Raw genomic sequence first — 13,782 nt, 5'->3', positions numbered from 1 at the left:
GACCAGTTTTCTTCGTCCGAATCCGAACTTGCTCATCCCCTAACAGACAGTGAGTGACCCATCGAAGAAACTCTTCAAACACTTCTTCGTAGAGTTTCTGGTAATTCGTTCGTGTAGAAACGTAAATTTAAGTCCGTCTCATCCTTAGGAAATATTGCTTTTAACGTTATTATTATTCATTATTTTGTGTATCATCAAGAAAAGTGGCATAGGGACACAAGGATTGATGAGGCTAATTAGGCCTACTGTCTATTGCATTAAATATTATTTCATTTCATAGTTTTGTGTATCATCAAGAAAAGTGACATAGGGACACAAGGATTGATGAGGCTAATTTAGGCCAACAGTCTATTGTTTTAAATTTTATTTTATTTCATGGTTTTGTGTATCATCAAGAAAAGTGGCATAGGGACACAAGGATTGATGAAGCTAATTAGGTCTACTGTCTATTGCATTAAATATTATTTTATTTCATGGTTTTGTGTATCATCAAGAAAAGTGACATAGGGACACAAGGATTGATGAGGCTAACTTAGGCCTAGAGTCTATTGTTTCAAATGTTATTTTATTTCATAGTTTTGTGTATCAAGAAAATTGACATAGGGACACAAGGATGGATAAAGCTAATTTAGCCCTACACTCTATTGTTTTAAATGTTACTTTATTTCATGGTTTTGTGTATCATCAAGAAAAGTGACATAGGGACACAAGGATTGATGAAGCTAATTAGGCCTACTGTCTATTGCATTAAATATTATTTTATTTCATGGTTTTGTGTATCATCAAGAAAAGTGGCATAGGGACACAAGGATTGGTGAAGCTAATTAGGCCTACAGTATTTTTAAATATTTTGCGATTAAATAAAATTCTTTAAAATTGAGTTCTTCAGTAAACTAACTCGTCGAATAATGAATAAATTCCCTCCTCTCTCACCCTTTTCAGACGGTACAGCACTGGTTTTCTGAGCTCAAGTTGGTGGGTTCGATCTCGGCTAAGTGCAATGGTATTTGAAGGTGCTGAACTACGTCAGCGTCGTGTCGACAGCTTTATCGACATGTAAAATAACCCTTGCGGCATGGAATTCGTGACGCACAAGCGAGATCATTGTTATACAGAATAGTACAATAGAATACTCCCATCCCAGAGTTCCGGATCGCCTGGAACTAGGGACAGAGTAATCATTTATTGCTATTTTTGATATGAATGCTTTTCTTGTATCTATTACTACATTAAACATTATTGAAGCACTCTCTATCCCCGCTTTACAGTAAAAGAGATTTGAAGTTTTTACCTACACAGAAAAGTTAATTTACATTTTAAAGGAATTGGTTACATATTAAAGGTTTTGAACCCTCCCCGAGAGTAAAACTGCTGAGCTAGCAAGAAATACAGATGTTAAAAGGCCATTACCTTGTTGGAGATTTGTTGCCTGAAGAAAGAGGCACTTCCCGCCCCCTGCTACATATCCACACACTAAGAAAGATGTTACTGAAGTGGCCTGGAGACAAGAAAATCAGCAGTTTTTATACCCTTGCGGAAAATTCGAGACGTTTCATGAATGATTATGGCCCGCCCACAAAATTTTATTGGATAACAGCAAAAACTAATACACAAGACGAGGAAAAAAATACCTTATTGGTGGAAAATTAATTACAGAAATTCCTGATTGGCTACATTCAAAACAGGCGGAAAGAAAGGATTAATGTTGCCAACCCACAAACCATAGAACAAAATTTAGTAAAGACAAAACTTATGAATACAAAATTTCTTCAGGAAAGTTCATTCCACTGCACCAATAGTGCGTACTCATAGTTTTTAGTAGAGACATCAGGTAGAGAACGCCCACACTTCTTGATCAATTATAAACAAAAACACATCAAAATTCACACAGAGCCCTCTTCGGAGAAACTGCTGACTTAATACAGTTTTTAAAGTTCAGGCTTTCTCCTGTAGAGGAGTTTCAATTGGCGCACAATTTAAATTTGCGGGGTCGGGGTGTACCAACCGGTACAGACCTCCCCCCTAAAAAGACCTTCCAAGGGTGACACATAAAACAGTTGAAGAAAATTATTTTCCAAAACGAAGTCCCAGATGGTTGTAGATAATGTGACATTAATTAAATTTCAGCCGCATTTGAAATAGATTTGTATAAGAATTTTGGAGGAGACCTTAAGAATTTTCAAAGTCTTTAGTAGAATTTAAGCAAAAACCATTTAAAGCATCAAAAACTCCTTCTTTTTTTTCCCTTTGTTTTGAAGTAATTAGTCAGGAGTAAGTTGAATTCCGGGTTGAGAGTGTCTCTGTTGTAGTTATTCAAATTTTCAAAGTGGTAGTATGCGGAAACCAAAAACATTAATTCTTACAAAGGATATATTGTAAGTCCATCATGGTTGATCTGCAGCTGAAATGCGTTAAATGCAGATATATAATGTCCCTGTAACTTGTTGCATGCTGCTTGATCTTGACGGTAAGTCCTGCCGCCACTGCCGATGAATCACTGAGGCCGCTCGGACCCCTCAAATACTCAGAGATACGCCTCTCCCGCTACTATGAGAGGGGTACTCGTGGCGAAGCACGCCGCACACGCGACGATTGTTCGAGCAGTTTGCAGGTGGTGCGCCGCACATCAGCCTTGGCCGGGAGGGGGACTCCGGCTCGCCGTACACAGGTTGACCTCACTGGAGTGGAGTGGGCCCGTACCCCACCTCAGTGGTGGTACAGCGCCGCACGGCTGCGGGGGCACTGAAACATTAAGATCTCGGCGGCAGAATTTTTGTAGAAGTATAATGTTTTAGGGTATGGTCTTGGAGTTGAGGCTGAGGGGCCAGCGGCGTGGAACTTTTATTTCATTATGCCACTGGTGTGGTTTAGCAGGAGACGGGAGCGTGGTAATGGCCGGATGGAGAGGACAGCAGTGTACCCTAGGAGGGGGTTTTACAAAATTGATACAAAGCAGATTCAACCAAATGAAAAAAATATAAGTGGCAGAAGGCCTTAAAATGAAACCAAAAATATAACCTTCAGAATTCTTACAAAATTTTAAAGACAAGGTTAGCACGGAAATTACACAGGTTTCACCTGCGACAGGTGAACCCTAAATATCCTCTCGGTGGCTGGATTGCTTAGTAACAACGTCACTGGGGTAAGGAAATCTAAAATGATGCACGGCCCATGAAATCTGGGGGCAAGCTTGCCCGCGGGAACAAAATTCTTGACCATAACCTGGTCGCCTACCTTCAAATGGGTGGGTCTCCGTCCACGATCATATCTTTTCCTAACTTTTTCATGAGAAACTTTAAGATTGGCCTTAGCCTTCTTCCAAAGATCTCTAATATTATCTGGATCTATTGTCTCTGGCAGAATGTCACTAAGAGACCAAAGGTTAGAGAGCGGCATGTTGGGTACAAACTTAAACATCAAGGAAGCTGGAGTAAACTTATGAGATTCATGAACTGCCGAATTCAAGGCGAAAGCTAACCAATGCAGGGACATGTCCCACCTAGAATGATCTTCATGATGATAGGCAATAAGAGCCGACCTGAGATTACGATTGACCCGTTCAGCTAGAGATGGTTGAGGATAGTACGCAGAAGTAGTTACATGCGAGATGGCTAGATCAAAACAAAATTTACGGAAAAGATTTGAAGTGAAAGCCTTAGCGTTGTCGGACAAGATATATTGACAAGGACCAAAAGAAGCAAAGATAGAATTTAAACAGGAAATGGTGGACTGAGCGGTAGGCAGCTTAGTCGGAAATAACCATGAGAATCTAGTGAAGCCATCTACACACACAAGGATGAACTTGTTGGCATTCCCCTTTGACTGGGGGAAGGGTCCGACGTAGTTGATATAGAGACGTTCCATTGGGCGCGATGCTTGATGAGACAATAGGCCTACCTTGGTGGAAATGGTGGGTTTACTAAGCAAGCAAGATTTACAAGCCTTTACTAGTTCACGAATTTCACCATCCATACCTTTCCAGATGAACATTTCACGGATCTTTTCACGAGTTTTGAAGATGCCTAAATGCCCCCCCAATGGAGTCTCATGATAGTACTTGAAGATCATGGGCACAAGAACGGCTGGAACCACCACTTTCATCTTATTATCATGCCGCGACGGGCAAGATAAAACACCATTCCTCAGTACATAAGGGACGACATGTTCCCCAGAAGAAAGGGTTTCCATGATTGGGGCCAGCGTTGGATCTTCATGTTGATATTTTTCAAGATCCCTAAACAACATGGGAGCATCTGTTAGAATGGCATTAACCACAGGTAGTATGGACTCGGGAGGTGAAGAACTATCAACCTGTTCGGGGGTCTCTACATCATTAGAAAACATATGGCTTAGTCCGTCAGCAACCACGTTTTCAGTTCCTCTAATATGCCTAACGTCAAACTGGAAGGCAGAAATTCGGATGGCCCACCGGGCTATACAACCAGTACGACGCGGCCTAGCTAGGACCCAGCTTAAGGCTTGGTTATCCGTTTCCAAGTCGAACTTGACATGTTCCAGATAGAGGCGGAACTTTTCTAGAGCAAACAAGACAGCCAAACCCTCAAGTTCATAGACGGAATACTTGGCTTCTTGAGCCGAAAGTGTCCTAGATGCGTAGGCGATGGGTCGCCTCCCTAGTTCAGTCTCTTGAAGAAGAACTGCTGCCACCGCCGCCGCCGACGTGTCGGTTTGGACGATGAATTTCTTAGAGAAATCGGGCATAGCGAGGACAGGGGCATTACAGAGAGCTAATTTGAGGTCTTCGAAAGCGGCTTGTTGAGAAGGCCCCCACTCAAATTTGACACCTTTCCTACGAAGAAGGTTCAAGGGTGCCGCTCTATTAGCGAAGTTAGGAATAAATTTCCTGAAGAAATTCACCATGCCAATGAATCTGGCAATACCTTTTATAACGTGCTCCAAATTTTTCTACTATTCTACGTGATTCTACGTCTGCTACGCTCGACATGCTGCTACTAACCTCTGTGTGTGTGCTCTCTTCGCCCGTCCAGTTCGTACTGTTCCTGCTGTTGCCCTCCCTCCTTTCCTCCCCTACCGCCTCGCTGTGTAATGTGTACCTTCTGCTCTCGTCTTTTCTGGACGTTTCCATCGTAATATAAATAAAGCCTGCTCTGGGCTCGAGCGGCGAGTTGGATGAAGAACACGACTTGTGTGGAGGGAGGACTTTCTTTTATTTACGCTAGCGGCTGGTCCGTGTGCAATATTTCTTTTTAAATGGTGTTTATTGTTCATGATTGAAGCTCAAGGACTGCTGGACGGGTGAGCGAACTTTAAATTTATATTCCCTTTGCCATACTTGAATTTCTTTTTAAAGTTGCACTTCTTTATTTCATCATGCCGAAACGGCTGCTGATGACTGTTCACGCTAAAAATATTGCTAGTCTGAGCTGTTGACAGTGGTGTTTTTCTTGGAACTGCATTACGATCCTTTTTCAAAATTTGGCTTTCTATTACGTGAATAATTACTGTGATATGAACCATTGGATTCTAAAAGACTTGGTGAACAAACGCAAGAATAGGACTAATTGTATTCATATTAACGCCTAGCTTCTGTTCGAAATTTTGAATTCTATTAATGCTTGTAGGTTCTATCTTTCCTAATTCCTGTTGCCAGCCTTAGGTACTGTTCTTTTGCACGTCCTTCCCCTTTTCCCCACGTTCCTGTCCCGGGTTTTTTTCTTTTCTTCTACTTTTGCGATTGTACAGTAACCTAATGCCTTTTTAAATTCTCTTATAATTCTTGTATTAATGGGTAATATCTGTTTACCGTTTTGTAGGATACTCCCAATGGAAACTATTGTAAAATTCATCTTGTTTCGAGTCTAGCTGTTTTTAAATAGCAAATAGTGTTGTTAAATGGTCGTCCCATTTATTTTTTGAAAATCAGAAGTATCTAATCTTTAAAATATTGTTGGTTTCTTTAATTATCTGTTTCACTTTCTTTGGCTTGTAAAAATCCTTCTTGGTGTTTGTGGAAATGTATTATTATTATGAAAAAACTGTTCCTTCTTGTTCCCTGATTTTTATCACACGCATTTCCATGTCCTTTAATTATCTGTACTTACCTCGGGTCCCTCTGAAAAAATGGACACAGTAAAATGCTTCCCCATGCGCTCTGCTAAAACCCTTCACTTTGAAACTGGAATCTGAGTACTTGTATACGTATGGATTTTTCTGGAGAGCTGTAAATCTTTTTCGTGGCATGCCATACTTGCATAGACTGCTGTTTGTTTATGTTACTGCGTTAGTTGGACTAGTGTCCAAGTTCATGACTTAGTTATATTCTTCTATGATCGTGTTTGTTTTGTTTTTATATTGACTTACCATTTCCACTCTGGTGTACTGCGAGATTATTCTGAGTGTACATACTTACCCAAACGACGACATCATACCCATACCCAAGCTACCATAATTAACGTCACAAATGGTAGCAGACCTTTTTCTCTCATTATTACATTTCCTTTAGTAATTTTTCTATTATGGCATGCTTTTCTGATAATTTCCCCTTGGGTGAAGAAAATTCTTCTCCACCTCCTACTTATCATAATCTTTCTTTGCCTAACCCTCCCGTGAGTGACTTAATTTCATTTTCTACTTCTACTCCTCCGAGTTCCTTCTCTTATCCTTCTACTCCTACATCCCATAACCAGTTTTCTGATCGCAAATCTTTCCCATTCTTTCACCACCACAACATGGCTCCGGATCTAGGCCCCCATTCTTCTCCATCCATACCCCAGCTTAATGCTGTTGACAGTTCTTTGAATGTTCATATTGTGAAACAATCTTTACTTCAGGTTCCGCAGTTACTAGCGACTGATCCCCGTAACCTTACTATGTGGCTTTTCTCTGTTCGTAAATTTCTGAATTTCAATTTAGCCTCTTTTCCTCAAATGCTTGGTTTGTTATCCGCTAAGACTACGGGTTTTTTTTTCTAAGTTTTGGTTGGATAACATGTCTCATTTTTCCACCTGGTATGAGTTACGTAATGCTATTCATAATTATTTTTTGCCTTATGAGATACGTTTTAAACTCAGTACCGAGTTCATTCGTCGTCACCAACTTCCGACTGAATCCGCACATGACTATTTAGATTCTATCACTACTTATAGTGATGTACTAAATATTGCCCACAATGTTGCTGAATTAATTTCGATTGTTCAGTTTTATGCTACTCCCTCTTTTCGACAACTTTTTAATGCAATGAACCCTCCAACCTCTATGCTTCAATTGTATAATCTGGCTCAATCTCATGCTCTGTCTGCGTTAAGCGATATTTCTTATTATTCTTCCGTTCCACCACCGCCTGTTCCGTCTTCCTTTTCCTCCACATCATCTTCTGCTCTTGGTCCTTCTAATGTTTGTTCCCCTCGTTCTTTGTTTTCGCTGTAAACGGCCGGGTCACATTTCTAAATTTTGCACCAATCCGCCTGTGGGAAAACGACTTTCCCCCGCGCCGCTAGGCAGTCGGCGTATTCATGGGGAAAACCTGCCTTCCCACACTCTTCCGACGCCTCGCCCTACCTCTGCGATTTCGCCCATTCCATTAACTTCTTCTTATTTTTCGCCTTGCTCTACCTCTTTCCTACCCCAGACCTCTCATGTTCTCATCACTGTAAAGAACCTACCCTCTCTTGCTTTGTTAGATTCTGGTGCTGCTGTTTCTCTTATTAGTTTACCATTTTTTCAATCTCTGCAATCTCTATGTCCTCAGCTCTCTTATTCTCACTCTACTGTTCGTTGTCTCTCTGCCTGCAATCAACCTTTAGAGATCGTTGGTGCTATTTCTTTGAATATTAAGATGCAAGATTTTTCTTGGCCTTTTACCTTTTTGGTTGTTGAAAACTTTTCATCACCTATTATTTTAGGTTTTGATTTTTTTTCCCATACTGGACTCATATTGGTTTCGGTCAACTCTACGGTCTCCTTTCATTTTTCTTCTAAGTCTATTCCATTGGTTCATAGTTTTGACTTCCCCCTTTGTCATCCCTCTACCTGTTTACCTATAAATTCTGTTCATTCTGACTGCGTTCAGTCCTTACTTGAAGAGTTTTCCGATGTCATTACCCCCACCTTGGGCACCGTCAAAAATTTTTCTGCTCACATTGATCTTACTGATCCAACCCCGGTTCGTTCTTCTCCTTATTTTTGAGCCCCCCTCGAATGAAAATTTTGAATGCCTTAGTTGATCAAATGCTTAAAACTGAGACTATTATTCCTTCATCTTCTAATTATGCCTCTCCCGCTTTCATCGTGGATAAACCCGATGGATCTTCTCGTTTTATAGTGGACTATAGAAAATTAAATTCTCGTATCCTGTATGATGCATATCCCATGCCCAAATTGCAATCTGCCTTTCAACATTTTTCAAATGCTCAGTTTTTTACCATCCTTGATTTAAATTCTGCTTATAATCAAATTCCTTTAGATGATATTAGTTCTTGCTATACGGCTTTCATTACCCCGAATGGACTATATCAATTCAAAAAAGTCCCCTTCGGTTTGAAACTTGGCTCACAAATTATGCAGCGGTTCGTGGATTCCTTGTTTGCTGATATAAAATATAAATACTTATTTCCCTTTATTGATGATATTCTTATTTATTCTTCCGATTTTGAAACCCTTTGACTCCATGTCCGTGAAGTATTGACTCGCCTCCGATCTGTCGGCTTAACTGTCAACCCTTCTAAGGTGCTTATCGCCCAGACATCTATTAAATTTTTGGGTCACATCTTAAGTTCACAGGGTGTGGCTGTCGACCCTGAAAGAGTTTCTGCCATTCACAAAATACCTCCTCCCTCTAATCTCAAACAATTGCGTTCCTTTCTTGGTATGATTGGTTTTTATGCTAAATATATTCCCAATTTTTCTCTACTTTCCGAACCCCTCAATCTGCTTAAACGTAAAGGTATCAAATTTCATTGGACTTCCATTCAACAAACCGCCTTTGATACCTTAAAATCTAAGCTTTCTCAGGCTCCTCTTTTGCAAATTCCCGATTTTGATTTACAATTTGAACTTTCCACTGACGCCTCCGATGTTGCCATAGGTGCTGTTCTCCAGCAGACGAAAAACGATCAAACTCTACCTGTTGCTTATTTCAGTCGTATTCTTACCCCCGTTGAACGTAAATATTCTGTGTATGAAAGAGAGGCTTTAGCTCTCATTCTTTCCATTAAGCATTTTGCGGAGTACTTAGACCATCGCGAATTTTTAGTCAGTACTGATAACCAAGCTCTTTCTTGGTTATTACATAATGCCCCCAAAATTGGACGTACCGGTAGATGGTTGCTTCGCCTATCCCGTTTCAAATTTTCTCTTAAGCTTGTTTCCGGATATCATAATTCTGTTGCTGACGCGCTATCTCAACTTTTTGATGACACTTCATCTCATCTTTCTGAGCTTAATCAACTTCCTATTAACTCTGTTACTTCTATTTCTTCTCTTACCAATTTTCCTCTTTCCTTTCAATCATGTCTTGATCATCAAAAACTTGATCCTTATTGTCAACAACTTTGTCAAGATCTTTCTTCTCCCAATTATTCTGGCCCCTTTCGTCTCCAAAATCAACTTCTAATTTTCAAACCTACTCCGCGCGCCACTCCTCGTCTCGTTCTCCCTTCCAGTCTACGACAAATGGTTTTTCAGTATTTTCATGGTTCCCCTGTTGGGGGTCAATTTGGCATGTCTAAAACTTATGCTCGTCTTGCTTCTCAGTTCTTTTGGCCTCAGATGAGGAAAGAGGTATATTCGTGGGTCCGCTTATGTGACTTGTGCCAGAAACATAAGCCCCTCAACCATCAGCCCTATGGTAATTATGCTGCCTCCCCCCCTACATACCCTGCTGAGAAATTCTATGTTGATATCGTTGGACCTCTTGTAAAATCTTCAAAATCTAATTCTTATATTTTCACCTTGCTCGATGGTTTTTCCAAATTTCTTATTCTTCGTCCTTTACGTAGTGTTTCTTCCCAGATAATCATTAACTTATTATCTACCCAAATTTTCCCTATCACTGGTATTCCAAAAATGTTAGTTTCTGATAATGCTACTGTTTTCACTTCTAAACTCTTCTATAATTTTTGTTTTTCTGATGGTATTAAGAAAATCAATATTTCCCCCTATCACCCTCAAGCTAACGTTGTTGAGCGTTATCATCGTAATCTAAAATCCCTTCTATCTATTTTTCATTCGCATGATCACCGGACTTGGGATGCTGAATTGCCTTATTTTGCCTTGGCATCAAACGCTACTATTAATAATTCAACCTCTTACACTCCGGCTAAACTATTCTTAGGCCGTGAATTACACACCCCTCTCTTTGACATGGGATTTATCTTCTTTGTTGAACACACCACCTCATCTTCTCACCGCTGATCACTTGCAAGATGCTCTCAAAAAGTTGTTTCAAGCCAGAGACCTCCATAAAAAAACTTAAAATTCTCGGCTTCGCTCTCCCACCTTCAAACCTTTGGACTTAGTTTTCTTCAAAAATCACCCCATTATTTCTTCCTCTCAACACTTATCTGCTAAGCTTTCTCCCCGTTGGCTTGGGCCCTTTCGCATTCTTTCCTTTCCGTCCCCTGTTACAGCTTTGCTGCAATCCTTAGACAATCCTAATGATATTCGTAAGGCTCATTTTTATCTTTTGAAAAAGTTCTCCGCTTAACCCTTTGGCTTGCCGCAGGGATGGAAAACACATAAATTCATTTCCCCTTTTTCTTTCTTAGTATACTATTGCTTTTTCTTTACTTGCGTTTGTTCACACATGTCCCCCCCCTTTTTTTCTTTATCTTTCTGCGGTTCATATCTTTGCCTCTTTTTTTGCTCACCCAGTCATGCTCCCTCCACACACTTCGTCTGGCTCCCCCATCGATCATTTTCCCCTGATGGGTTTGTTTTTCTTTATGGGACACCATGTTTACGATTAGATCTTTTGTCATTGTAAGTTCATTTATTTATTTAAATTTCCTAGTTTTGTTTAATCCTTTGCACGGCCACTTATATTTTATATTCATTGTAATTTATATTGTAAACTTTTTTTGTATCCCCCCCCCTTTTCCTCCTCTTATACCCCTTTTTGATCCAGATCGTTCTTTCTACTTTTTCCCCTCCCCTCTGTCCCTTTTTTTCCCTCTTACTTGTAACTCATGCCTGTTCTTGCTTTTTGTTTTCGCCTTTTCGACGACGACTCTCTTCATGTTCCGGAGTTCGGCGCCCCTCTGGAGCATCAATGGACTTTCGTCGCTTCAACACTCCATCCTTCGGATTTCTCCGGCTGCTGGGAGTATATAACGTGCTCCAAATTTTTCTACTATTCTACGTGATTCTACGTCTGCTACGCTCGACATGCTGCTACTAACCTCTGTGTGTGTGCTCTCTTTGCCCGTCCAGTTCGTACTGTTCCTGCTGTTGCCCTCCCTCCTTTCCTCTCCTACCGCCTCGCTGTGTAATGTGTACCTTCTGCTCTCGTCTTTTCTGGACGTTTCCATCGTAATATAAATAAAGCCTGCTCTGGGCTCGAGCGGCGAGTTGGATGAAGAACACGACTTGTGTGGAGGGAGGACTTTCTTTTATTTACGCTAGCGGCTGGTCCGTGTGCAATATTTCTTTTTAAATGGTGTTTATTGTTCATGATTGAAGCTCAAGGACTGCTGGACGGGTGAGCGAACTTTAAATTTATATTCCCTTTGCCATACTTGAATTTCTTTTTAAAGTTGCACTTCTTTATTTCATCATGCCGAAACGGCTGCTGATGACTGTTCACGCTAAAAATATTGCTAGTCTGAGCTGTTGACAGTGGTGTTTTTCTTGGAACTGCATTACGATCCTTTTTCAAAATTTGGCTTTCTATTACGTGAATAATTACTGTGATATGAACCATTGGATTCTAAAAGACTTGGTGAACAAACGCAAGAATAGGACTAATTGTATTCATATTAACGCCTAGCTTCTGTTCGAAATTTTGAATTCTATTAATGCTTGTAGGTTCTATCTTTCCTAATTCCTGTTGCCAGCCTTAGGTACTGTTCTTTTGCACGTCCTTCCCCTTTTCCCCACGTTCCTGTCCCGGGTTTTTTTCTTTTCTTCTACTTTTGCGATTGTACAGTAACCTAATGCCTTTTTAAATTCTCTTATAATTCTTGTATTAATGGGTAATATCTGTTTACCGTTTTGTAGGATACTCCCAATGAAAACTATTGTAAAATTCATCTTGTTTCGAGTCTAGCTGTTTTTAAATAGCAAATAGTGTTGTTAAATGGTCGTCCCATTTATTTTTTGAAAATCAGAAGTATCTAATCTTTAAAATATTGTTGGTTTCTTTAATTATCTGTTTCACTTTCTTTGGCTTGTAAAAATCCTTCTTGGTGTTTGTGGAAATGTATTATTATTATGAAAAAACTGTTCCTTCTTGTTCCCTGATTTTTATCACACGCATTTCCATGTCCTTTAATTATCTGTACTTACCTCGGGTCCCTCTGAAAAAATGGACACAGTAAAATGCTTCCCCATGCGCTCTGCTAAAACCCTTCACTTTGAAACTGGAATCTGAGTACTTGTATACGTATGGATTTTTCTGGAGAGCTGTAAATCTTTTTCGTGGCATGCCATACTTGCATAGACTGCTGTTTGTTTATGTTACTGCGTTAGTCGGACTAGTGTCCAAGTTCATGACTTAGTTATATTCTTCTATGATCGTGTTTGTTTTGTTGGTATATTGACTTACCATTTCCACTCTGGTGTATTGCGAGATTATTCTGAGTGTACATGCTTACCGGATAACGACACCACACCCAAACTAGTAACGTCACACTTTGATGTCCTTAGGAGGTTTGAAATCACGGATGGCCTGTGTTCTAGAATGATCCACTGCGACACCATCGGGCGATACAATATGCCCTAGAAATGACATGGAAGGCTTAGCGAAGGCGACCTTGGACAACTTCACAGTTAACCCAGCCTTACGAAGGCGATTGAGAACTTCTTTCAGATGATCTAGTTGTTCTTCGAAGGTCTCCGAAAATACGACGACATCATCAAGATAGTGGTACAAGTACTCAAACTTAATGTCGGAGAAGACCCTGTCTAGTAGCCTCGTAGGCACAGCTGCTCCCGTGGGGAGCCTGAAAGGCACCCGGTTGTACTCATACAAGTTACAATCCATGGCAAAAGCTGTCAAATGTTTGGATTCTTCAGCTAGAGGGATCTGATTATACGCCTGATTGAGGTCCAAGATGGTGAAGAACTTAGCTTTATGAAACCATGAAAAACAAGAATGAAGGTCGGGAAGGGGCCCAGATTGTAACACCACCTTCCGATTGAGAGCCCTATAATCAATCACAGGTATAGAATTTGATATCCTGGATGAAGTCGGCAAGACTTTTATCCAGACGCTGTACACGATAATAGTTCTTTTGAATAAGAGATGACCTAGCTCGAGCCGGAATGAAGTTTGCGAGAAGGTGTGCGTGAAAGTCTTCGATTGATGACTGTTCAGCAATTGCCCTAACTATTTTGTCTGTGAGGACACCTATGGCATACGGATAAATTATTTGAAGAATTTGCGAAGCAGAGAGGGAAAATACTAGAGCATGATCCTGGAACTCGACCAAATATCTCAAAAATGAAATTACATCACTAGTAGAGTTAACCGAAAACTTGGAAATACCCCTAAGTAACATTGCTAATGGATGAGACAAACTACTGAACCCAGGTGACATAGTAGGGAACTGCCTAGAGGATGACGGAGGCTCGGAGGGAGCATTA

At 40.4% G+C, this 13,782-nt stretch overlaps 1 protein-coding gene across 2 annotated transcripts in view; it reads left to right on the top strand.

Moving 5' to 3' along the window:
- The window catches only part of LOC136874376 (transmembrane ascorbate-dependent reductase CYB561), a 79,293-nt gene that overhangs the window by 38,814 nt on the left and 26,697 nt on the right, over positions 1-13,782 (top strand). The gene's annotated exons all lie outside the window — the stretch shown is intronic.

This window comes from Anabrus simplex, chromosome 1 (genome assembly GCF_040414725.1).
Source record: "Anabrus simplex isolate iqAnaSimp1 chromosome 1, ASM4041472v1, whole genome shotgun sequence".
Classification (NCBI taxonomy): Eukaryota; Metazoa; Arthropoda; class Insecta; order Orthoptera; family Tettigoniidae; genus Anabrus; species Anabrus simplex.
This window is presented reverse-complemented; position numbering and strand designations above follow the sequence as displayed.